General features: G+C 39.7%; 1 long non-coding RNA gene across 1 annotated transcript; it reads left to right on the forward strand.

The window, feature by feature from the left end:
- Positions 1-1822: 1822 nt before the first annotated feature.
- Positions 1823-21138, forward strand: LOC106892947. Its single transcript, XR_001412952.1, has 3 exons — positions 1823-1909; positions 3233-3265; positions 19804-21138. It is a non-coding gene; the product is annotated as an uncharacterized LOC106892947 (long non-coding RNA).
- The last annotated feature ends 2021 nt before the right edge of the window (positions 21139-23159 follow it).

The raw sequence follows: 23159 nt of genomic DNA on the forward strand, positions 1-23159 counted from the left end.
TTACTGTCTATTTGGGGAATTTCTGGTTCTTGGTGTGATATGTGAATTAATGTAGAGTTGGGATAGTAAGCTACTAAGTGTACTGTGTTATGGATTAAGCTTTATCCTTTCCAATTCTGCTGGCTTTTACTGGATATTGTTATAGTCTGTGGAAGGCTGTTTTCTCTCCTCTTCCCCCTGTTGTTTAAATTGCTAATGAGTCTATAGCATTAGGTTAGAAACTCCCTTCTTGCCAGATTGTGTTACAGTAACTAGTATTTTTATGATTCATCTTAACAAATTGCCCACACTTCCTTTCTGTCTAAAATGCATGCTGAAAGAGCAAACCTGCTAATTGGGCTAATTGTATATTTTTATTCATTAGGGTCTAACAGCCTGCACAGCTGCACTAGCATGTTCCTGTACGCTTTCCTTCAGAGGTGGGGAATGGGGGACTTAATCATCCTACTTCTGTCTGTCTTCCTTACACCCCAATAAATGTTGAACAGATGATGTTTTAGCTGGATCTTCTGATAATAGGTAGTTGTTTGGCACTTAAGTACTTAACTTTTATTAGATTAACTTGAGAATTCGTTATCTTCCTTGCTAATGTTTGGACCCTTCTTTTATCCAGTAGAAGGGTAAGTTTGGTGTTCCCTGTGGCAGTTGCTATTGGAGCAGTTAAATTCATAATTTCACAATTGTTGAAACTTTTGCAAATCACTGGAACCACCGCGGTTTTTTGTCAAAATGCTTCTTTAAAGGATCTTGAAAAGTGTTGGAGTAAAGATGACAGCTGCTGCTGGGGATAGTGGTCTTGTTGCTTCGTCCCGACTCTCAAATCCATCCTCCCCTTTGGAGACTTTTGGGTCCCTGCTTTCATTCAGGAGGTGCCAGGGTGATGCAGCAGCAGTGGGAGAGGACAGACTCGCAGTTCCCATGTGTTGGTGTGGATGGAGCAGGGGTCATGTGTCTCTCACACTAAGGCCACTGTGAGGTTGGGACTTGGGGTTGGGGAGAGGCTGAGACCAGGTTGTTTTGTGTGTGCCCTGAGGTGCTGCTTTACCATTTTGAAGTGTCTTTTATGGTGAGAAAATGCAAGAAATGGTCACTAGAGTATTTTTTTGCATAATTGTAAATGCAATAATTGGTGATATCTGTGGACAACGAATTCTCATTGGGATTCCAGAACTAAAGGGTCCTTCAAAATCACAGAATCACAGAATCTTAGTGGTTGGAAGGGACCTCTGAGATCGAGTCCAACCACAAAAAAAATAAATGTGTGGACTGCTGCTCTGACTCAGGGAACAACGTGTCTGATGTGCTGGTGATGCAAAGGGAGAAGTGTATGGGTGGAGGAGGTTTAAAAACAAATTTATCTAAAATACTTTATGCCTTAGAATTCATGCTTCACTGTGGGCCCTGGACATTTGAGTTCTTCCTTCTAAGCCAGCTTCAAGCAATGGAGATCTTCCATAGTGTAGCACAATAAGCAGTCCAATCAAGAGTGTTTTCAAAGCAATCTTGTGGCTTGCTGCAGCTTTTATCTACTTCCTCTTCTCTGACCTCTTCATCCTCTTGCCCAGTACTGTGAGAATAGCATGACTTTTGCTGCTGGGCATGGGTTAGTAACACAACTCCTGACTGGGAGGGAAAAAGTTGCTTAAGAGCTGTCACCTCTTGTGTGGAAGGAACTTGGCCTTCTGCTAGCCCGGGAGCAAGGAATCAAGCCACTGTCCCTTACTGATTTCCCTCTTGTCTGGGGTTATGCGTGCTCTCACTAGGTTTGTTTTGAGGTTAGTTAAAGGATATATCTATGGACTAAGTGGGAATTTTGGCTTTTCAGGAAGAAGAAATGCCAGATGTAGAAATTGACATTGATGACCTTCTTGATGCAGCCAATGAAGAGGAGAGAGCTCTCAAATTACAGGTAATACTATTTTCTAATTTTAAATTGGAGTGTAGCTGAATTAATGTCCATATCCTATGTTTGAATATAAATGTAGAATTAAAACTGAGAGGGAGGATCCTAAGTCTGAGTTTAGCATAACCTACTGGACTGTACAGAGATAATAAAAAACCTTTAGGATAAAAAAATTCTGGAAGGTAGGTGACAACAGGAGTAAATAAAAGCTCAAATAATCCAGTAATGTAGGGAGAAATGCTGAGACGGATAAGATTCATTCTACTTTTTACAGGTATATAAGAACAGAAAGCAGAAAAATAAATAAATCACATAGAAAAATTATGTGGCTGAGATTCAGTTATGATTACCAGATATTTCTGCTACAGTGAATCACAGAAGCTATACATGCAAACCAGAAATATACAAACCAGAAATCCTCCCTTGTCCTTAAGATACTAGAAATTGTTTCTCTGGTTTCTGTGTCTATACTAGCTAGACATTGGAACCCATCGAGTTATCTTGGAGTAAGTTGTCTAGAAGTTTGACAAAAGGAGGAGATGATCAGCAACAGCTGTCTCCTGAAATTATACAATCCAAAGCAGCTCTCTAATTCTCTGAATCCTGCTTAAGGTAAAAGTTAATGAATGGAAGAATGAGGGCGAGAAGGAAAGAAACATCATTGTCTTAATACAGATACATATATTGGATTTATATCTTGATTTAGATATAAGGGTCTCTGTTCATAATCTTTTCAGATGCACTAAAGGAAACCTGTCCCAGAGCAGTCCTTTGCCCTCAGCTCACTTCTGGGAGTTGACTAAGGTGGTGCTTAGATGCACCGTATCTGACTTGCAGTGCCTACTGGCACCCTGTTCTAAGTGCCCACTGAGACATGGGGCATGGCCCCAGGCTGCTCACTCAGCATTCATAAATAGCTTTCCTGCTTATGTCTGAAGTAGCTGCTGCAGCCATCCTGCTGGGAATATCTGACCTAGCTGATGTCTGTATTTCTGCATTACAAAGACTGTGGTGCCCTCACAGAAAGTTACATGTCACATGTGTTGCAGGGAGAAATGTTCTTAGGTTCTTCTTGGAGAGAGGCATTTTGTAACTGCCAGCCTGGCAGAAGAAGCCATCGTTTCTGTCCTGTTGCAAATCATTCTAATCCACTTAGGCAGCAAAGGTGACTTGCTGTAACACTTGGTTTTCAGTAGCAGCTTCATGCAGAGATTTCTGGTTCTTGCTCCTTTTCTTTCCCCACTCCCTTGCCCAGGTTTCATACTGTAGACTTGCTTATGTTCACTGTTATTCTGTATTGGAACTGACACTTTCATATTTTGCTTCTAGGAAACTCTTGTAGATTGCTACAAACCAACAGAGGTAAAAAGATTTTTCTTAAATACTACTTTCATGTGTTGAAAATGTAGCTATGTTAAAGCTAAAGTAACTTTTTTTTAATACTTATGATAAAGTATATATATAGGACTGTTAATGAGTAGCTGATGGGCTTGGGGATTTACATCCTGGGAGGGTCTGGGCCTTGACTACAGTAGGCTTGGGCTGTGTGGAGTAACTGCTCATCATTCCAGCTGAAGTATCAATATTGTTTTCTGTAATGTCCTTATTGACTTTATTGATGCTTAAAGCTGTCATGTTACAAGAGAACTAATGTAATTCTCATCAGATTGTTAAAACCCTACTATATTTGCATGAAATTTCAACTTGAGAGATGGACTGTGTGCTCTTCAATGTGAAGCCACTTAATTTTGTTGCAGAGAGTAAAGTTGTTTATTCTGGGAACCATTATGTAGATATGCAGCTCAGCTAATTGGTTTTGTGAATGGACTTGAATGCAATCACGGGATAATCTGAGCTAGCAGGATTTAGTTAAGAATACTCAACTTTCAACTTGAATTTCCATTCATGTGCCGAGTCTCAATATAGCCTATTTCTCATATAGTAATGTGTGCTTGCTAGGAAGAGTAAATATTGTAACAAAAACTAAAACTCACTGTAAAAAAAAAAAAAAAAGTCTAGGTTTTGGGTCAGTTTCTTGCTTCAATTTATAGAGTAAGTGCTTTCCCACCAGTAGCTGCTGCGCAGTATTTAGTCGAGTGGGTGGCTCATGGGATTCCCTCAGTCAGGGACCTTTCAGCTGTGTGTGACTAAAAGCCAAGCATTTGGTTTTTGGAACAAGGCTGCATATAGCTTGGTTCCTCTGTAATGCCTGCTGTAGCCACTTAAGCTGTAGCCACTTAAACTATTGGGGCTTAAGGATAGTCAGATGGTCAGGAAAAACCACTGATATGGTTAAATAGACAGTTCCCTGTCCATCAGATGATACTTTTTTCAGGGCTTTGCCATTTTTATTGATTCCTGTGGTAGATTGGGAAAATCCTCCAGAAGAGCTATTACAGTTGCTGGTGTTAACTTTTTGACAGTGCAGGGAATTAACTCAGAAAGACTTGCATGGTCATACTTTTATAGCTTGGTCTGTGTTGTACTTTGGCTTCTTTTCAGCAGATAATACACATCTCCCATTATGGAGATGCCAGGCTAAAAAAATCAAGTCTTCAGATGTCTCGCTGTAGTAACGCTTCACGAGAGATGATTCCTGTCAGCCTCCTCCAGCCTTCTCTCAGCAAGGGCTGTTGGAACCTTAGCTGTTCTTTGTGAGATAGGTGTGAAGACTGCTATGGCATCTGGAGCCTGACATGGCTCTTGTCACGGGCTAGCGAGAGGAAGGGGGGTCGTGAGTGATCAGGACAGGTTGCCAAAAGTTTTAGCAGACTCCTGTGCTGACCTCTTATTTCTGTGTTATCTGAAGGTGAATGAGGAAGGCAGAAAATCAAATAATTATCCTTCTTCCTCCTTCATTGAACATGAAGAATTCATGTAATATGAATTCTTTTTCTTAGCTCTGAAGCTTAATGCAAGGACAAATTTCAGAGCTCTGATAAGGGTGCGTGACAGATGTTGGTGAGTTTTCCACTGGGAGCCTTGGTCATAGAACTGCAGGAAATACTTGTGCCGTACTGGTAAATTAAGTTGGTATGGCAGTTTGCAGGAAACAATGTCCTAGACAAGTGTGCTTGACTGCCCTCCAGGCACTTGGATCAAGGTGAAATTTTAATACTGAACTTGTGACCTGTCTCTTTAGTCCTCTGCTGATGGAATGGAGGCAGCTCCTTTGCCTGGGAGAATATCCGTCTTCCTTGACAATCTTTTGAGATAGCTGGGTTGAGAGGAATACTTAATCCACTCTTCTGTGAGAATAGCTGCCAAAATGGGAGTCACTTCCCAGGACTGTTTCCACAAGAGCAGCTTTTCTTCATCTCTAGCATGATAAGCCCAATAATACTGCATGACTGCTAACTTAGGCCGTGTAAAAACAGTGATTTGTAACCTGTCACTTGTGGACTAAGAAGAGCCTTTAAGTTGGCTTAAACTTGCTATATGAGGATCCACACCTTCTCTAGAAAATCTGCAATCCTTTCACATTTGCAGACCATTCAAAACTATTGAGGTAATTGGTTTTTGAAAGGATTTCTAAAAGATTTGTGGAGAATGGATGTGAGCTGATGGAATTTCTCCTGACCAATCAAATACGGTCAAGTGCAAATCAAGTGCAGTAGGGATTTTAGCATCAAGAGATATACAGTTTGCAAAAGGCAGTAATCTCGAACTGGGGAAAAAAGTTATGTGATGTCTCTGCTGTTCAGAACATAAGGAAAAATAGTACAGGCAGAAAGCTTAATAACTTTAAGCTCTTATCCCTTCTGTTTAAAAACAAGCAAAAAAAAACCCCAATGTATGTCTTAAGTCAGTTTTGCCTAGTGTCTTCCATTTAGACTAAAGCTTAAGGGAAGACTGATATTTTTTTTTTTCTTTGGCACGTATTCTGGATTGACTTTTTATCAGGAGAAGCAGAGTTGTCCAGGTCACTTGAAAGGTGCAAGGAATTCTTAGCCTCTTTAATAAATTGGCTAAAGATAGCAGCTGACAGTAAGCTTTGAGGAACTTCTGTGAAACTTTTCTTTTAAGGGAAATGCAGCTAATGTGCTCTAAAATTTTAAAAGTTTTTCTAAGGTAGCAGTTACAGCTGTTGTTGTAATTTGAATGGAAATCTGCTTAATGTGGAAATCTTGTTGTAAAGAGTCATGTAGTTTACCCAAACAAGACAGCTAAAGGTTAATCAGGAAAGTGCACACAGGCAGTATGATTTTTGGGTGCTATTTAACTTTACATTAATGATCCTTAAAATAAAATGTTGATTTGCTAATCAAGATTCAGATGCGACGTGACTGATGTGTCATTCAGTCATTTAAAGTTAGTTTTGTAAAGTGTCAGAAACCAAAAATAATTTCTGGGCACAATTTGCCAACTTGGCTGTTTCTACAAACATGAAAATTAAAAAAAAAAACAAAAACAAAACCAAACAGTGGCTAAGAGATACAGTTGGTAGCTAGCAGACTGTAAAGTATACGTTTTTGTGTTAATCACTGCAATATCTGATTTGTTTTTATAGTTTACATCCTTTTGACTTGAGCCAGAATCTCCTTGCTCCATGTAGTTAAGTTGGACCTGTTGAAGAGAAGCGGAGTAGCTGCCTGGCTCAAGCCATAATAGGCTTTGGGATCTCAAATGTAGACAGTGCTTTGACACGTGATGATGGTTTACCCACCATGCAAAATTAAACACTGCTAGAAGTATTCTTCAGACTGTTTGCGCTTTCTCTGCTTCCCTTTTCTGTTATTATCATACCTAGTTCAAAAACAGCAGGTATCATGGAGTCTTGACATAAGACAAGGCTTGATGTGAGAGAGCAGCAATTCATGTTTAAGACTGCACAAACTAAAAGGGTGTGCTGTCTGCAAATTCAGTGCTGTAGCCAAACCTCGGATCTGAACTTTTGTGCTTGAAAAGGAGCAAATTCATGTTTAAGACTGCACAAACTAAAAGGGTGTGCTGTCTGCAAATTCAGTGCCATAGTCAAACCTTGGATCTGAACTTTTGTGCTTGAAAAGGAGCAGCTCTTCCTCCTCTTCATCACGCAGGTGACAGAGCAGCCGGTGCTTTACTAAGTGCCATGTGTCACCTGTGGAAAATCCCACTCAGACCTTGGTTCCATCTTTGTGATGGAGACTCTTAATGTAGGTCACAGAACATAGTCAAACCTTGGATCTGAACTTTTGTGCTTGAAAAGGAGCAGCTCTTCCTCCTCTTCATCACGCAGGTGACAGAGCAGCCGGTGCTTTACTAGGTGCCATGTGTCACCTGTGGAAAATCCCACTCGGACCTTGGTTCCGTCTTTGTGATGGAGACTCTTAATGTAGGTCACAGGGAATTTTGAGTCTTATGTTAGCAGTGACTGTAAGAAAGAACCTTAAAATATAATCTGTAATCTTGATGATAGGGTTTTGATGCTTGATAGTAGACACTTATTTAGAATAGAAAGACTGTTGTGGGCATGAAATCGAAGAGATTTTGTCAAGACATATATTCTGAAGGAGTCTGGCTAAGTCTGTGTTATTGTATCTCTGCTATTGGTAGCAGCAAGGCCACCCATTTAGACCGGGCTTGGGAGAAAATCTGAAATATTTGTGGCTGATGGGAATTAGAGCTTCAGCTGGTGGGACTGCCAAAGTAGTGACAGGAGAAATGACAAGGAGACTCTTGAACTACTATGGGAGAGTAATCCAATGAGAGGGCAACTTAATTTTGAGTCTCGTGTTAGCAGTGACTGTAAGAAAGAACCTTAAAATATAATCTGTAATCTTGATGATAGGGTTTTGATGCTTGATAGTAGGAATATCTGTAATTTTGATGATAGGGTTTTGATGCTTGATAGTAGACTGTTATTTAGAATAGAAAGACTGTTGTGGGCATGAAATCGAAGAGATTTTGTCAAGACATATATTCTGAAGGAGTCTGGCTAAGTCTGTGTAAAGAGGTTTTGTCAAGACATATTCTGAAGGAGTCTGGCTAAGTCTGTGTTACTCTATCTCTGCTATTGGTAGCAGCAAGGCCACCCATTTAGACCGGGCTTGCGAGAAAATCCGAAATATTTGTGGCTGATGGGAATTAGAGCTTCAGCTGATGGGACTGCCAAAGTGGTGACAGGAGAAATGACAAGGAGACTCTTGAACTACTATGGGAGAGTAATCCAATGAGAGGGCAACTTTTATGTTTACTGACTCTGAAAGATGGAGCTGAGCTACACAATGTCTGCAGATAACTAATCTTTGGAGAAAACCGGATAAATTAGATTTGGGGTTTCTTTGCTTCTTCCTTTTCTTGTAGAAATATACAAAGCTTCAGGCAAATGGTCTTGAGATCTCTGCCATGCAGAACTAAATCTATCCAGACCATCTTGTTAGTATAATTCTTCACTCAATGCAAAATGGGAGAAAAAGGAGATGAAGTTGCATTTTATAAGAAAGTTGTTTTGCTGAGAACTTTTAATTAATAACAACGATTTTCAATATAATTTCCAAACAATTTTTGGAGAACTTGGGCAGATATTTAAATCATTAGCTACTCAGCTGGACTATTTCAGCAGCTCTTAACACTTAATTTTGAGAAAGGTAGAGATGTATCTGCTTAACCGTATGTTTCCCCAAGTTTAATTCCTAGTTGGAGCAAAGGACAGGCTTGTGATTCAGCTTTTTAGAGTGGTCCAGGCACTGTGGTTTTTAAAACTAAAAACTATTTTGGGTATGTCTTCAGATAATATATGTATTTAGTATGCAGACATGAAGAGAAAGCGCAGCCCTTCTGCAATGGAACTTATAAACTTTTGAAGGATTATATTTTTTTTTGGTCCTATTGTGTTAGGAACTATTTCAAAGTAATGTTACTATGTTTTTTTTGAATATAATTGCAAGGCAGCGATACATAGGATACCTGTTTGAAGCAATAGTAACTAAAGATGTGTCCTAAAGCCTCAGTGCAGTGTACTGCCTTACATCAGGGCGAGCCTGGGAGCTCACACTTTTACTGCAGCTCAGCTGATGGGTGGTAAATTATTAAGCCACAGTAACTGTATGATGTGTCCACATTACTTGAAATCAAACAGGACATTTTGTTGAGAAAAAAAGTTAAGAAACATGCATATTTAAAAGCAATGCAGACAGAGGCATTTCTAGAAAAACATGTTTTCTCATTCATCCATTTGACCGCTCTGAATTCAGTTTATATGCCTGCTGAGATCTGCCCTATATTGTGCTACAGTGTTGGAGGGAGCGAAGCTTGCATGTTTTCAGTTCTGCAAGTACTCATGAATACAACTCACAAATACCAATAGCAATACTGTAAGAATGGAGGAACAAATGGTGATTTGACAAGAATAAGCTGTGCTTGTTTACATGCTGCCGAATTGGAGAACAACTGGACTGCATGTCTTGATCATAGCAAAGCTTTGTGGTGTGTAGTCAATGTCTTGTACAGGGCTCACAGCTGAATTGCTGTGTCTTGTCCTCCTCTGGGCACTGATGGTGCCGTGGCCTCACTGAGAGGCTGATGATGGGATTGTTCAGTGAGGCTACGGAGATGCTGCACCAGTTCTTGCTAATAGAAGGCAGCTTCTGGTCCCGTTCTCCCAAAGCCTCATCAGTTCCCTTCTTCTTGTACAACCAGCTTCAGGTTTGAGCCTGTGTGGAAGGGAAGGTGTTTAGCAGTAGAGTTACCACTTTGTCACTCTTCTTTTTCCTTATTTTTTTTTTCCTTCCCATTCAGATAGCATTTTTGAGTTATTGTTTAGTTTCTTCCCCAAGTAGCTGTGGGTACAGCTATCCAGGCTGACTTTACTGCTTACATTCAACCAAATACTCTTGGGCAAACAGTCAAGGAAATCTTGATATTTTTTCCTTTTTTTTTTATTTGGTTGCTGTGAAGGAAAGATGGTTTAGGATTCGTTTCATGCTCTAGTGAAGTAGGAGGACTAGAAACTCTAAATCTTGGTTTAAGAACTAGTCTTACTGTGTACTGTTTGTGGAAGGGAAATCTGAAGAGTCTAATTAGTCTCTAGAATTAATTGGAAGACTTGAATAGGAAGCCTGGAATTCATTGTCTGTTGAATGACCTCATTAAAACAACGAATCGCACCTCCAAAGCAGAGAGGTAAAGTGATTTCCTCCCTGTTCCTGAATTATCATTTCACCTTTGTTTATTTGTTTTTATTTTGTTTTTATTTTGTTTTTATTCTGCATTAGATGAATGCTTTTGCTGAAGTGAATGCCTTTGATTCAAGGGAAAGCTTTAGAGAAGGGAGAAGACAAATGCCTAAGGCTGACTGTAGATGAGTTCAAATGAACTATAGATTTAGTCTCTGTCTCTCATTTAAATTTGCCTTTAGAATTAGAAAAACAAATTCTAGAAACAATGACTTTGTATTATAAATTAGCAGGACTCTCAGTACTTGTAACAAAAGTGTATTTAAAGGTGGTCTCCTTGCAGAAAATCTAAAATAATTTAAACTGAGTTTGTATACTATTTTGCCTTTTTCCTTTTTCTTTCCATTTACCAAGACCCAAAATGCTGGTACAAGATTTTTCTTCTAAAAGTAGATCTGTCCTGTGTATTTCTGGCTGTAGCCCACCAAGGAATAATTCATAAATTCTTGAGTCTTTAGCGGAATTACTGTTAAATGTTTTCCAGCTCTGCGAATTAAATAAGTATTATATAAGTAGATAATCCAACCTCTGTTACAGAACTACTTTTAAAATAGATTGGTACATGATCAGCTTTCAAATATGGTGCTAAACTCCTAGAGGGGATTTCAGTAAAATGCTCTGTGTAAAATGTGTGCGTATGAGGTTGAGATAGATGTGGATATTAAGCCTTCTGTCAAGCCTCAACTCAAATGTCCACAAGGAATAAAAATGCAATTTTTTTTGTGATGTTTAGAGAAAACAAATGGGTATTACTGTCATAAAGCTGAGTTGGTTAGTTATAAAGTGAAGGCTTATTGAAATGCTGTGAAGTCTCCTCTCCTGTCTCCAAGAGGGAAAAATGTGTGTCTTGGCTAGAATGCTGCCTTTCCTTGATGGAGAGCTGCAAAACAAGAAAGGCACAAGCACAGCCAGCTCCATGCAAGTGTCACATGCAAAATGATACTTAAATCTGAAATATACTGAACCAGTGCTGTGGTTTGCACACCCATGGGATGTGCACAGCAGCCCTACTGCATTTATGTAAAACGTCTACCACGTGTAAAATGCTCGTTGGGTTTTACTGTTTGGTACTGCAGACCCTCATTTCAAGAAAAATTAGTTCCTGAGGGGTAAAGCATTTTCAATCATTATGTGTACTTCAAGTGAATACTACTCCCTTTCTCTTCTCCCTTTCTCTTCCTTAAGAACAGCCTCAATTACTTCACATCTGTTTAGGGGGCTGCCCCTACATCTTGGCAGTACTAAGAAGTTTCTAGGTGGTGTGGAACTTGCTTGAAACCTTCAGCAAATGTCTTGTTTTGCTAAAGAAGGTGTTTGTGGGACTGCTTCAGAGTATAAGGGGAGGAGCTCCCCTCCCCTGCTGTGATGAAAAGCAGCTGACCCCTGTCTGTGTTTCATAACGAGTTCAAGGGCAACTTCTTCCAAACTCTTCTGAGTTGTGGGAGAAAATGGGCAAGAGAAATGGCAGAGGTTGCTCTCAAGGTGGGATATCACAAATGGGTACGGTCAGAGTACCAGGGATGTCCCTGTCCACTCCACAAATGCCCCTTCCTGTAGGGCTCTTATTTTCAGCTTCTGTGGAGCAGTTGGACAGTTCCCAGTTTCAGTGTTTAGTTGCTGCCTTGGCGGTGGGTGAAGGTGGTGCAGAGTATTTGTGGCTTTGACAGATGACTAATAAAGGGAAGAACTGAACTTCAGTCTGTTCCTTCCCAAAGCTGTCTTAGTCTGATGTTTTGGCATGGGAGTACAGTTTTTTATGGAAAGAGCTGTTGAAAGGCAATACTACTAGCATTAATCTCAAGTAAAAATCTTTTAAGATCACTTTAGAGAGTTCACTTCTATGATGATTTCACTGCAGGGTTTCATTTGAGTTTGACAGTGAAAAATCCTGAAGTGCATTTATGTTTCAAACAGCACCATGCCATATTAGTTTTGCATGGCCTTTACATTGATGAAAAGTTAACACACATCCAGTGCATAGTGCACTGAAAGCTGTGAATTTTCAGAGTAAATCTGCTTCCTTCCTTTTTCTGACCTTTGAATGGATGAATACTTTTCTCTGACCAGTTCAGAGTAGATATGTGATTTGTAACCTGTCACTTGTGGACTAAGAAGAGCCTTTAAGTTGGCTTAAACTTGCTATATGAGGATCCACACCTTCTCTAGAAAATCTGCAATCCTTTCACATTTGCAGACCATTCAAAACTATTGAGGTAATTGGTTTTTGAAAGGATTTCTAAAAGATTTGTGGAGAATGGATGTGAGCTGATGGAATTTCTCCTGACCAATCAAATACGGTCAAGTGCAAATCAAGTGCAGTAGGGATTTTAGCATCAAGAGATATACAGTTTGCAAAAGGCAGTAATCTCGAACTGGGGAAAAAAGTTATGTGATGTCTCTGCTGTTCAGAACATAAGGAAAAATAGTACAGGCAGAAAGCTTAATAACTTTAAGCTCTTATCCCTTCTGTTTAAAAACAAGCAAAAAAAAACCCCAATGTATGTCTTAAGTCAGTTTTGCCTAGTGTCTTCCATTTAGACTAAAGCTTAAGGGAAGACTGATATTTTTTTTTTTCTTTGGCACGTATTCTGGATTGACTTTTTATCAGGAGAAGCAGAGTTGTCCAGGTCACTTGAAAGGTGCAAGGAATTCTTAGCCTCTTTAATAAATTGGCTAAAGATAGCAGCTGACAGTAAGCTTTGAGGAACTTCTGTGAAACTTTTCTTTTAAGGGAAATGCAGCTAATGTGCTCTAAAATTTTAAAAGTTTTTCTAAGGTAGCAGTTACAGCTGTTGTTGTAATTTGAATGGAAATCTGCTTAATGTGGAAATCTTGTTGTAAAGAGTCATGCAGTTTACCCAAACAAGACAGCTAAAGGTTAATCAGGAAAGTGCACACAGGCAGTATGATTTTTGGGTGCTATTTAACTTTACATTAATGATCCTTAAAATAAAATGTTGATTTGCTAATCAAGATTCAGATGCGACGTGACTGATGTGTCATTCAGTCATTTAAAGTTAGTTTTGTAAAGTGTCAGAAACCAAAAATAATTTCTGGGCACAATTTGCCAACTTGGCTGTTTCTACAAACATGAAAATTAAAAAAAAAAACAAAAACAAAACCAAACAGTGGCTAAGAGATACAGTTGGTAGCTAGCAGACTGTAAAGTATACGTTTTTGTGTTAATCACTGCAATATCTGATTTGTTTTTATAGTTTACATCCTTTTGACTTGAGCCAGAATCTCCTTGCTCCATGTAGTTAAGTTGGACCTGTTGAAGAGAAGTGGAGTAGCTGCCTGGCTCAAGCCATAATAGGCTTTGGGATCTCAAATGTAGACAGTGCTTTGACACGTGATGATGGTTTTCCCACCATGCAAAATTAAACAGTGCTAGAAGTATTCTTCAGACAGTTTGCACTTTCTCTGCCTCCCTTTTCTGTTATTACCACACCTAGTTCAAAAACGGTAGGTATCATGGAGTCTTGACGTAAGACAAGGCTTGATGTGAGAGAGCAGCAATTCATGTTTAAGACTGCACAAACTAAAAGGGTGTGCTGTCTGCAAATTCAGTGCCATAGTCAAACCTTGGATCTGAACTTTTGTGCTTGAAAAGGAGCAGCTCTTCCTCCTCTTCATCACGCAGGTGACAGAGCAGCCGGTGCTTTACTAAGTGCCATGTGTCACCTGTGGAAAATCCCACTCAGACCTTGGTTCCATCTTTGTGATGGAGACTCTTAATGTAGGTCACAGAATTTTGAGTCTCGTGTTAGCAGTGACTGTAAGAAAGAACCTTAGAATATCTGTAATTTTGATGATAGGGTTTTGATGCTTGATAGTAGACTGTTATTTAGAATAGAAAGACTGTTGTGGGCATGAAATCAAAGAGGTTTTGTCAAGACATATTCTGAAGGAGTCTGGCTAAGTCTGTGTTACTCTATCTCTGCTATTGGTAGCAGCAAGGCCACCCATTTAGACCGGGCTTGCGAGAAAATCCGAAATATTTGTGGCTGATGGGAATTAGAGCTTCAGCTGATGGGACTGCCAAAGTGGTGACAGGAGAAATGACAAGGAGACTCTTAAACTACAATGGGAGAGTAATCCAATGAGAGGGCAACTTTTATGTTTACTGACTCTGAAAGATGCAGCTGAGCTACACAAAGTCTGCAGATAACTAATCTTTGGAGAAAACCGGATAAATTAGATTTGGGGTTTCTTTGCTTCTTCCTTTTCTTGTAGAAATATACAAAGCTTCAGGCAAATGGTCTTGAGATCTCTGCCATGCAGAACTAAATCTATCCAGACCATCTTGTTAGTATAATTCTTCACTCAATGCAAAATGGGAGAAAAAGGAGATGAAGTTGCATTTTATAAGAAAGTTGTTTTGCTGAGAACTTTTAATTAATAACAACGATTTTCAATATAATTTCCAAACAATTTTTGGAGAACTTGGGCAGATATTTAAATCATTAGCTACTCAGCTGGACTATTTCAGCAGCTCTTAACACTTAATTTTGAGAAAGGTAGAGATGTATCTGCTTAACCGTATGTTTCCCCAAGTTTAATTCCTAGTTGGAGCAAAGGACAGGCTTGTGATTCAGCTTTTTAGAGTGGTCCAGGCACTGTGGTTTTTAAAACTAAAAACTATTTTGGGTATGTCTTCAGATAATATATGTATTTAGTATGCAGACATGAAGAGAAAGCGCAGCCCTTCTGCAATGGAACTTATAAACTTTTGAAGGATTATATTTTTTTTTGGTCCTATTGTGTTAGGAACTATTTCAAAGTAATGTTACTATGTTTTTTTTGAATATAATTGCAAGGCAGCGATACATAGGATACCTGTTTGAAGCAATAGTAACTAAAGATGTGTCCTAAAGCCTCAGTGCAGTGTACTGCCTTACATCAGGGCGAGCCTGGGAGCTCACACTTTTACTGCAGCTCAGCTGATGGGTGGTAAATTATTAAGCCACAGTAACTGTATGATGTGTCCACATTACTTGAAATCAAACAGGACATTTTGTTGAGAAAAAAAGTTAAGAAACATGCATATTTAAAAGCAATGCAGACAGAGGCATTTCTAGAAAAACATGTTTTCTCATTCATCCATTTGACCGCTCTGAATTCAGTTTATATGCCTGCTGAGATCTGCCCTATATTGTGCTACAGTGTTGGAGGGAGCGAAGCTTGCATGTTTTCAGTTCTGCAAGTACTCATGAATACAACTCACAAATACCAATAGCAATACTGTAAGAATGGAGGAACAAATGGTGATTTGACAAGAATAAGCTGTGCTTGTTTACATGCTGCCGAATTGGAGAACAACTGGACTGCATGTCTTGATCATAGCAAAGCTTTGTGGTGTGTAGTCAATGTCTTGTACAGGGCTCACAGCTGAATTGCTGTGTCTTGTCCTCCTCTGGGCACTGATGGTGCCGTGGCCTCACTGAGAGGCTGATGATGGGATTGTTCAGTGAGGCTACGGAGATGCTGCACCAGTTCTTGCTAATAGAAGGCAGCTTCTGGTCCCGTTCTCCCAAAGCCTCATCAGTTCCCTTCTTCTTGTACAACCAGCTTCAGGTTTGAGCCTGTGTGGAAGGGAAGGTGTTTAGCAGTAGAGTTACCACTTTGTCACTCTTCTTTTTCCTTATTTTTTTTTTCCTTCCCATTCAGATAGCATTTTTGAGTTATTGTTTAGTTTCTTCCCCAAGTAGCTGTGGGTACAGCTATCCAGGCTGACTTTACTGCTTACATTCAACCAAATACTCTTGGGCAAACAGTCAAGGAAATCTTGATATTTTTTCCTTTTTTTTTTATTTGGTTGCTGTGAAGGAAAGATGGTTTAGGATTCGTTTCATGCTCTAGTGAAGTAGGAGGACTAGAAACTCTAAATCTTGGTTTAAGAACTAGTCTTACTGTGTACTGTTTGTGGAAGGGAAATCTGAAGAGTCTAATTAGTCTCTAGAATTAATTGGAAGACTTGAATAGGAAGCCTGGAATTCATTGTCTGTTGAATGACCTCATTAAAACAACGAATCGCACCTCCAAAGCAGAGAGGTAAAGTGATTTCCTCCCTGTTCCTGAATTATCATTTCACCTTTGTTTATTTGTTTTTATTTTGTTTTTATTTTGTTTTTATTCTGCATTAGATGAATGCTTTTGCTGAAGTGAATGCCTTTGATTCAAGGGAAAGCTTTAGAGAAGGGAGAAGACAAATGCCTAAGGCTGACTGTAGATGAGTTCAAATGAACTATAGATTTAGTCTCTGTCTCTCATTTAAATTTGCCTTTAGAATTAGAAAAACAAATTCTAGAAACAATGACTTTGTATTATAAATTAGCAGGACTCTCAGTACTTGTAACAAAAGTGTATTTAAAGGTGGTCTCCTTGCAGAAAATCTAAAATAATTTAAACTGAGTTTGTATACTATTTTGCCTTTTTCCTTTTTCTTTCCATTTACCAAGACCCAAAATGCTGGTACAAGATTTTTCTTCTAAAAGTAGATCTGTCCTGTGTATTTCTGGCTGTAGCCCACCAAGGAATAATTCATAAATTCTTGAGTCTTTAGCGGAATTACTGTTAAATGTTTTCCAGCTCTGCGAATTAAATAAGTATTATATAAGTAGATAATCCAACCTCTGTTACAGAACTACTTTTAAAATAGATTGGTACATGATCAGCTTTCAAATATGGTGCTAAACTCCTAGAGGGGATTTCAGTAAAATGCTCTGTGTAAAATGTGTGCGTATGAGGTTGAGATAGATGTGGATATTAAGCCTTCTGTCAAGCCTCAACTCAAATGTCCACAAGGAATAAAAATGCAATTTTTTTTGTGATGTTTAGAGAAAACAAATGGGTATTACTGTCATAAAGCTGAGTTGGTTAGTTATAAAGTGAAGGCTTATTGAAATGCTGTGAAGTCTCCTCTCCTGTCTCCAAGAGGGAAAAATGTGTGTCTTGGCTAGAATGCTGCCTTTCCTTGATGGAGAGCTGCAAAACAAGAAAGGCACAAGCACAGCCAGCTCCATGCAAGTGTCACATGCAAAATGATACTTAAATCTGAAATATACTGAACCAGTGCTGTGGTTTGCACACCCATGGGATGTGCACAGCAGCCCTACTGCATTTATGTAAAACGTCTACCACGTGTAAAATGCTCGTTGGGTTTTACTGTTTGGTACTGCAGACCCTCATTTCAAGAAAAATTAGTTCCTGAGGGGTAAAGCATTTTCAATCATTATGTGTACTTCAAGTGAATACTACTCCCTTTCTCTTCTCCCTTTCTCTTCCTTAAGAACAGCCTCAATTACTTCACATCTGTTTAGGGGGCTGCCCCTACATCTTGGCAGTACTAAGAAGTTTCTAGGTGGTGTGGAACTTGCTTGAAACCTTCAGCAAATGTCTTGTTTTGCTAAAGAAGGTGTTTGTGGGACTGCTTCAGAGTATAAGGGGAGGAGCTCCCCTCCCCTGCTGTGATGAAAAGCAGCTGACCCCTGTCTGTGTTTCATAACGAGTTCAAGGGCAACTTCTTCCAAACTCTTCTGAGTTGTGGGAGAAAATGGGCAAGAGAAATGGCAGAGGTTGCTCTCAAGGTGGGATATCACAAATGGGTACGGTCAGAGTACCAGGGATGTCCCTGTCCACTCCACAAATGCCCCTTCCTGTAGGGCTCTTATTTTCAGCTTCTGTGGAGCAGTTGGACAGTTCCCAGTTTCAGTGTTTAGTTGCTGCCTTGGCGGTGGGTGAAGGTGGTGCAGAGTATTTGTGGCTTTGACAGATGACTAATAAAGGGAAGAACTGAACTTCAGTCTGTTCCTTCCCAAAGCTGTCTTAGTCTGATGTTTTGGCATGGGAGTACAGTTTTTTATGGAAAGAGCTGTTGAAAGGCAATACTACTAGCATTAATCTCAAGTAAAAATCTTTTAAGATCACTTTAGAGAGTTCACTTCTATGATGATTTCACTGCAGGGTTTCATTTGAGTTTGACAGTGAAAAATCCTGAAGTGCATTTATGTTTCAAACAGCACCATGCCATATTAGTTTTGCATGGCCTTTACATTGATGAAAAGTTAACACACATCCAGTGCATAGTGCACTGAAAGCTGTGAATTTTCAGAGTAAATCTGCTTCCTTCCTTTTTCTGACCTTTGAATGGATGAATACTTTTCTCTGACCAGTTCAGAGTAGATATTGTTGAAGTGGCTTGTGCCTAAGTGGAAAAAGACAGCTTCTAGAGGATGGAGAGGGGGGTATTTGAGGTCTTAACAAATCTGCTTCTCTGATCATCTCTTTAGGCTATCAGTCTGTCCAGATGGGGAGCACAATATTGGTATGAATTGGCCTTGGTCTAGTTAGCTCAGTAGTGGAGGCCAGGACATAAAAGGTTCTCGGTGAGTGTTTGCAGCCCATGCTGATGTGTGCACTGCTCTGCCTTGGCTGCTGTTGGCTGAAGCCACAGCCAGTGGTGGTGCAGCACTACCCGTGGTGCAGTGGTACACGCAGTGCAGTGTAGATCTGCATAAACTGTCAGGAAAGGAAACTGCTCTGTTGCGGTGATACCTGCCAGGATTGTGGTCCCATCAGAAAAAATCTGACATCTTTCTCAAGTTAAAATACACGTTTACAGAGACTTTCCTTACGCACAGTGTAGCACCTGGATAATATAAGTTTCAATGTGACTTTTTTGGAAAGGTACTGTGTTGTCATTTAAGCGGTGACCTTGTTGACTGGAATGTTTAGCCTCAAGCATTCAGCTAGGAAGTCACGCTTCTTGTCCTTTCACATCAACCTGACTGACTAAATCCATAATTGCATTCCGTGTTTATAGCTAAATGATTGCATGATAAGAACCTTTTTTTAGGTGTATACATAGTAGTGTGGGCAAACATTATTCTCCCAATGTGACAGTAAGGGGGTGATTTACCTTTTGATGCATCTGCAGTCATTGTAAGAAATGGTGTACCAAAAGGATTTCAGATAATGCTGCAACTCTGCCAGCTTCTGTTCTCCCACAGTTTACAAAGAGAAAATGTGCTGAAGCTGGGGAAAGTATCACTGTGAATAAAGACTTGGTCCATGAATATTTTTTAATTTTTTTTTTCCTCTCTGTGTAATTCACTGAGCTCCACACCAGTTTCACCCAGCACGAGTCAGTGGTGCTGCCTCTGGCTCCTTGTTTCCTGCCTTGCCTCAGACTGGCATGAACCTGTGTGTGGAGCTGAGTGGTGAGCCTGGGTGAAGGGCTGAGCCAGTTTGGAAAGTAGCAGTGCAAGAGGAAAAACAGCTGAGTTTTTAGCTGGATCAGCTTTCTGTTCCAGCTGAGTATGCAGCCAACCAAAAAGCTAGTGCCGGCACAGAGGGTGGTGAAAGAAACACCTCTTCTGGCAAGAGCGCTGATTTCTGTGCAGGCTTAAACTGTGAAAGTCTGCTTTGACTATTTGCATTGTATCCAGCCATAGATTTTGCTTGATTCAGCAGTTGGTAGAAGGCCCTGTGTAGTAAAAGCTTGAAATACAGCTAGCAACTGAGCCTGAACGCTCATGCAGAGGAAAAGCTAGTTGTTCACACCTCCGCTGCGCCATGAGAGTATGTATATAAGTTTCCTGGAGATCAGGGCAGAGAAATTCCAGCTTAGCAGTAAAAGCTTAAAGAAAAATGTATAGTTTGCTTTGAATTATTTTAAAACTCAAAATCACGGTATTATGGGATCATAAAAATTACTCATGTTTTGTAATCTTTTTTTCCTAGGAATTTATCAAAGAGCTGCTAACTCGGATAAGAGGAATGAGGAAACTAAGCCCCCCTCAAAAGAAGAGTATATAAATAACTTGAAGTAGTAGCACTCTGTAAAAGACATGACAAGGGAAATGGGACTTTGAATACGAGACCTCTATTAAAATAGTTGTCTTTCTCCACAACTTTTTTGATTTCATTCAGTTTTGACTCAAGGAATTTCTTTTGTGTGTTTTAAGGGTTCTTTTTTAAGTGTCAATTTTTTTTTATCAAGAATATCAACAATTTGGATGCTGCTCAACTTTCACTTGAGGATTACTGAAGCAAGTGAAGAATCCAAGAGTTAGTGATGGGGGGCAGCAAGCCTACGTGCTGAAGCAGAAGATCTTGTAAATTTACAGAGCTAGGAGACTTCTCCTTGCAACTAGTTGGATAACGTTTTTTAAGTTGGTTGTACATTTAACTCATGGATGTCAAGTTTCTTGTGCTTGTCTGTACATAAATTATAAAGTGGGTTGTGAATACTGTTTCACATGGATGGAAGGAAAAGTTTGTTACAGTAAATTATTTAAATGGTGGTTATTGCAAATTTGCTACCAGAAGGTACCAATTTAGATTACTAAAATGAGTGCTGCCATTTTTCTAAATACCCTTAAAGCAGCCCAATGAAGAATTTAATCATATCTCCTCACTTAGACTGCAGCATATGAGAATTGGGAATTTTAAGGGCTTAATTTGTAGACCTAAAGTTATTTGACTGACTTTGATGCTTTGCCAGATCATTTCCTCTCCACCTCATGGTGTCTTGGAACTGTGCTAACCTCTACCGAATAAAGGCCTGCAGTGATATCTAGAGAAATGCCCACCACCATTTAAAAGCTGCTTCACGGTGGAGGAAACGCAGTGCTTCCTAAATGAATTACAAGCACTGTCTTGCATTTAGTGATGTGGTCTTAATCGAATGCAGATTCCTCTCCTATTAAGGTAGGCAAAGAATATTATAGCCTTCGTTTATGGCTCTGCCCTGAGAAGTGGGGAGACTTCTTAACTGGGGCTCTCTTACTTGTAAAAGCAAGAACAGAAGAGAGATCCCTGCTCCCTCTTAGAAAATGTCCTAACTGAAATGTTCAATAAGCTACCATATGCTGGTAGGTGACACTAGTCAGGCATTTTATATCAAGGGTGCTCTGAACATATTTTATTTTTCAAAAGAAGTACATGTTTGTGAATTTTATGTATACTGGCAAGCTTTTTTAATGTATTTAATTTTGTAATGTTTACCGATGATTTTATTTACCAGATATTTACTCAAATAAATGGAACAACTTGTGACTTGTTACATGTACACTTTACAAGACTACTGTTGCTGAGTAGGTTGGTAAATGGACTTGCTCTTCAAAAAGAGAAGCCTGTGAGGTGGTAAGTACATGAGAACCCAGCTGTACAGATCCTAATTGGCTTTTAATGTGCCCCGTATCACTCGTCCAAACTCCTGTAGCCTGGTGCACCCAAAAGCCTTGCTTTTGCAAGTGTTTTACAGATGGGACCTTCCTGCCTTCCCTGTGCTGTGGGGGATTTAAAAATGAACAAAAAAAGCCTGGAAAAGTCTTCAGGTAAATGCTGCTACTTCCTTTTTTCCTTCCACTAGAGGTGAGAGTAGGGGAGGGCTTACACTGGGTAACTCAGTTCACTACTGAAGCTGTGGCAGAAGGGGGTCTTTCAGCAGGAGGCTCTCTACCATGCTTCCCTTCTGCACCTCTCTGTATTCTCCTCAAGAAATTCCAGCAACCCTAAGGAAAAACTTGATTTGTCTGCCTGCAGCATCTTAAATGTAAATATTGTGCCTTGCTGAAGTTGTAATTCACCTCTGGTTTCCTAAGGTGTCTTCCAGCAATCTTTTTTAAAATTGTGGAGTGAAATCTGTGCTCCAGGGAAATTGTGGGAAGCTTGTGATTTCATTTGGGTTTGTGTTGGGATGTCCCACTATCGTTGCCAGCATTATCTGTGGGATGTCTTTGGCTCTGAAAGAGGCCCAGTGCGAATGACCTGTCTTGCCACAGGGAGATGATTCTTCTTGGTCTGTGCTCCGTGCAGAGGAACTCATGTAGCTACATCTAAATGACCAAGTTTGTAGTAGCATCACCCTTTGAAGGAGTGAGAGGTACAGGAAAAGCTTTCTTAACTCCTGAGGTAAGGGGCCTTTTGTCAGATTTTTTTATTTTTTATTTTTTTTTCCGCTCAACTGTGTAGGCAGAAATCAATGCTGTTAGTAAAGAAGTCTTAGTTACTAGCAAACTTCTGATGTTGGACTGGGCAGGTACTTTCACAGGCCTTAAAAACCCTATTTGTTTGTAAAAGCATTGATAGCCTTTTGTAATCACCAAGTTTATTAGTCCAAAATGTAAAAAAAACCTTTTGATTTGAGATTTGTTAGCGAGTTTTGAGCTGGTGTCTGAAGTGCTGTCTGCTCATGGGCACGGTTCCCTGGCTCGGTGAATTTATTCATGTGTGTTTAACATGTGGGCTGAAACAACGGAGAGCGTGCAACACACCTTTTCAACTGCTGAGGTGGTTACATTCTGCAGGTGGTATTTAGAAATAACCCCAAGTCTGAACATTAAAGGTTCTAGTAATTTCCACATCTACAGATGCATTTTTACTTCATTTATTATTTCAAATATAATTTTTTTCTTCCTTTATAATAATGGTGTGCGAAATCAGAAATGTCAAGTAATGCCAACTGTACCAGTTCTCTCACCTCCTGCAGCAAAATGCTGCTCCAAATAATATTTTTTTCCCCTCATGTTACTTGGCTAAACAATACCCACCCAGCTGCCTGCATCGCATATTTCACAGAATCACAGAATCGTAGTAGTTTGCATCTTTTGTCCTATTCATCTTACACTGAAGTAGCTGTGGAAAATAGCAGCCTGCCTCTTTTAAAACCAATTGGTTTGGTGATACACTTAAAAACAATGAAGACTGGGACAGTCCTTACTATTTTTTCACAGAATCACAGAATCGTAGTAGTTTGCATCTTTTGTCCTATTCATCTTACACTGAAGTAGCTGTGGAAAATAGCAGCCTGCCTCTTTTAAAACCAATTGGTTTGGTGATACACTTAAAAACAATGAAGACTGGGACAGTCCTTACTATTTTAATTTTTTTTCTTACGTGGATGGGACAGTCACTTCTGTGAAGGGCTTCCTCTCCTCTAGCTCTACATGTTTTTCTGTCGTACGAGTGTCGGTGAGCAAACCCAAACTCTAAATAGCTTTTTGGAGTTAGTTTGGAGTTTGGAGCTGGCCTGATTTTTACTGGAGGCTCACAGGGTCTCATTCTTGCTACTTTTTACTTAATGGAGGTACTCT

The sequence above is a fragment of the Calidris pugnax genome, unplaced genomic scaffold, assembly GCF_001431845.1.
Source record: "Calidris pugnax isolate Ruff unplaced genomic scaffold, ASM143184v1 scaffold24, whole genome shotgun sequence".
In the NCBI taxonomy this organism is placed as follows: Eukaryota; Metazoa; Chordata; class Aves; order Charadriiformes; family Scolopacidae; genus Calidris; species Calidris pugnax.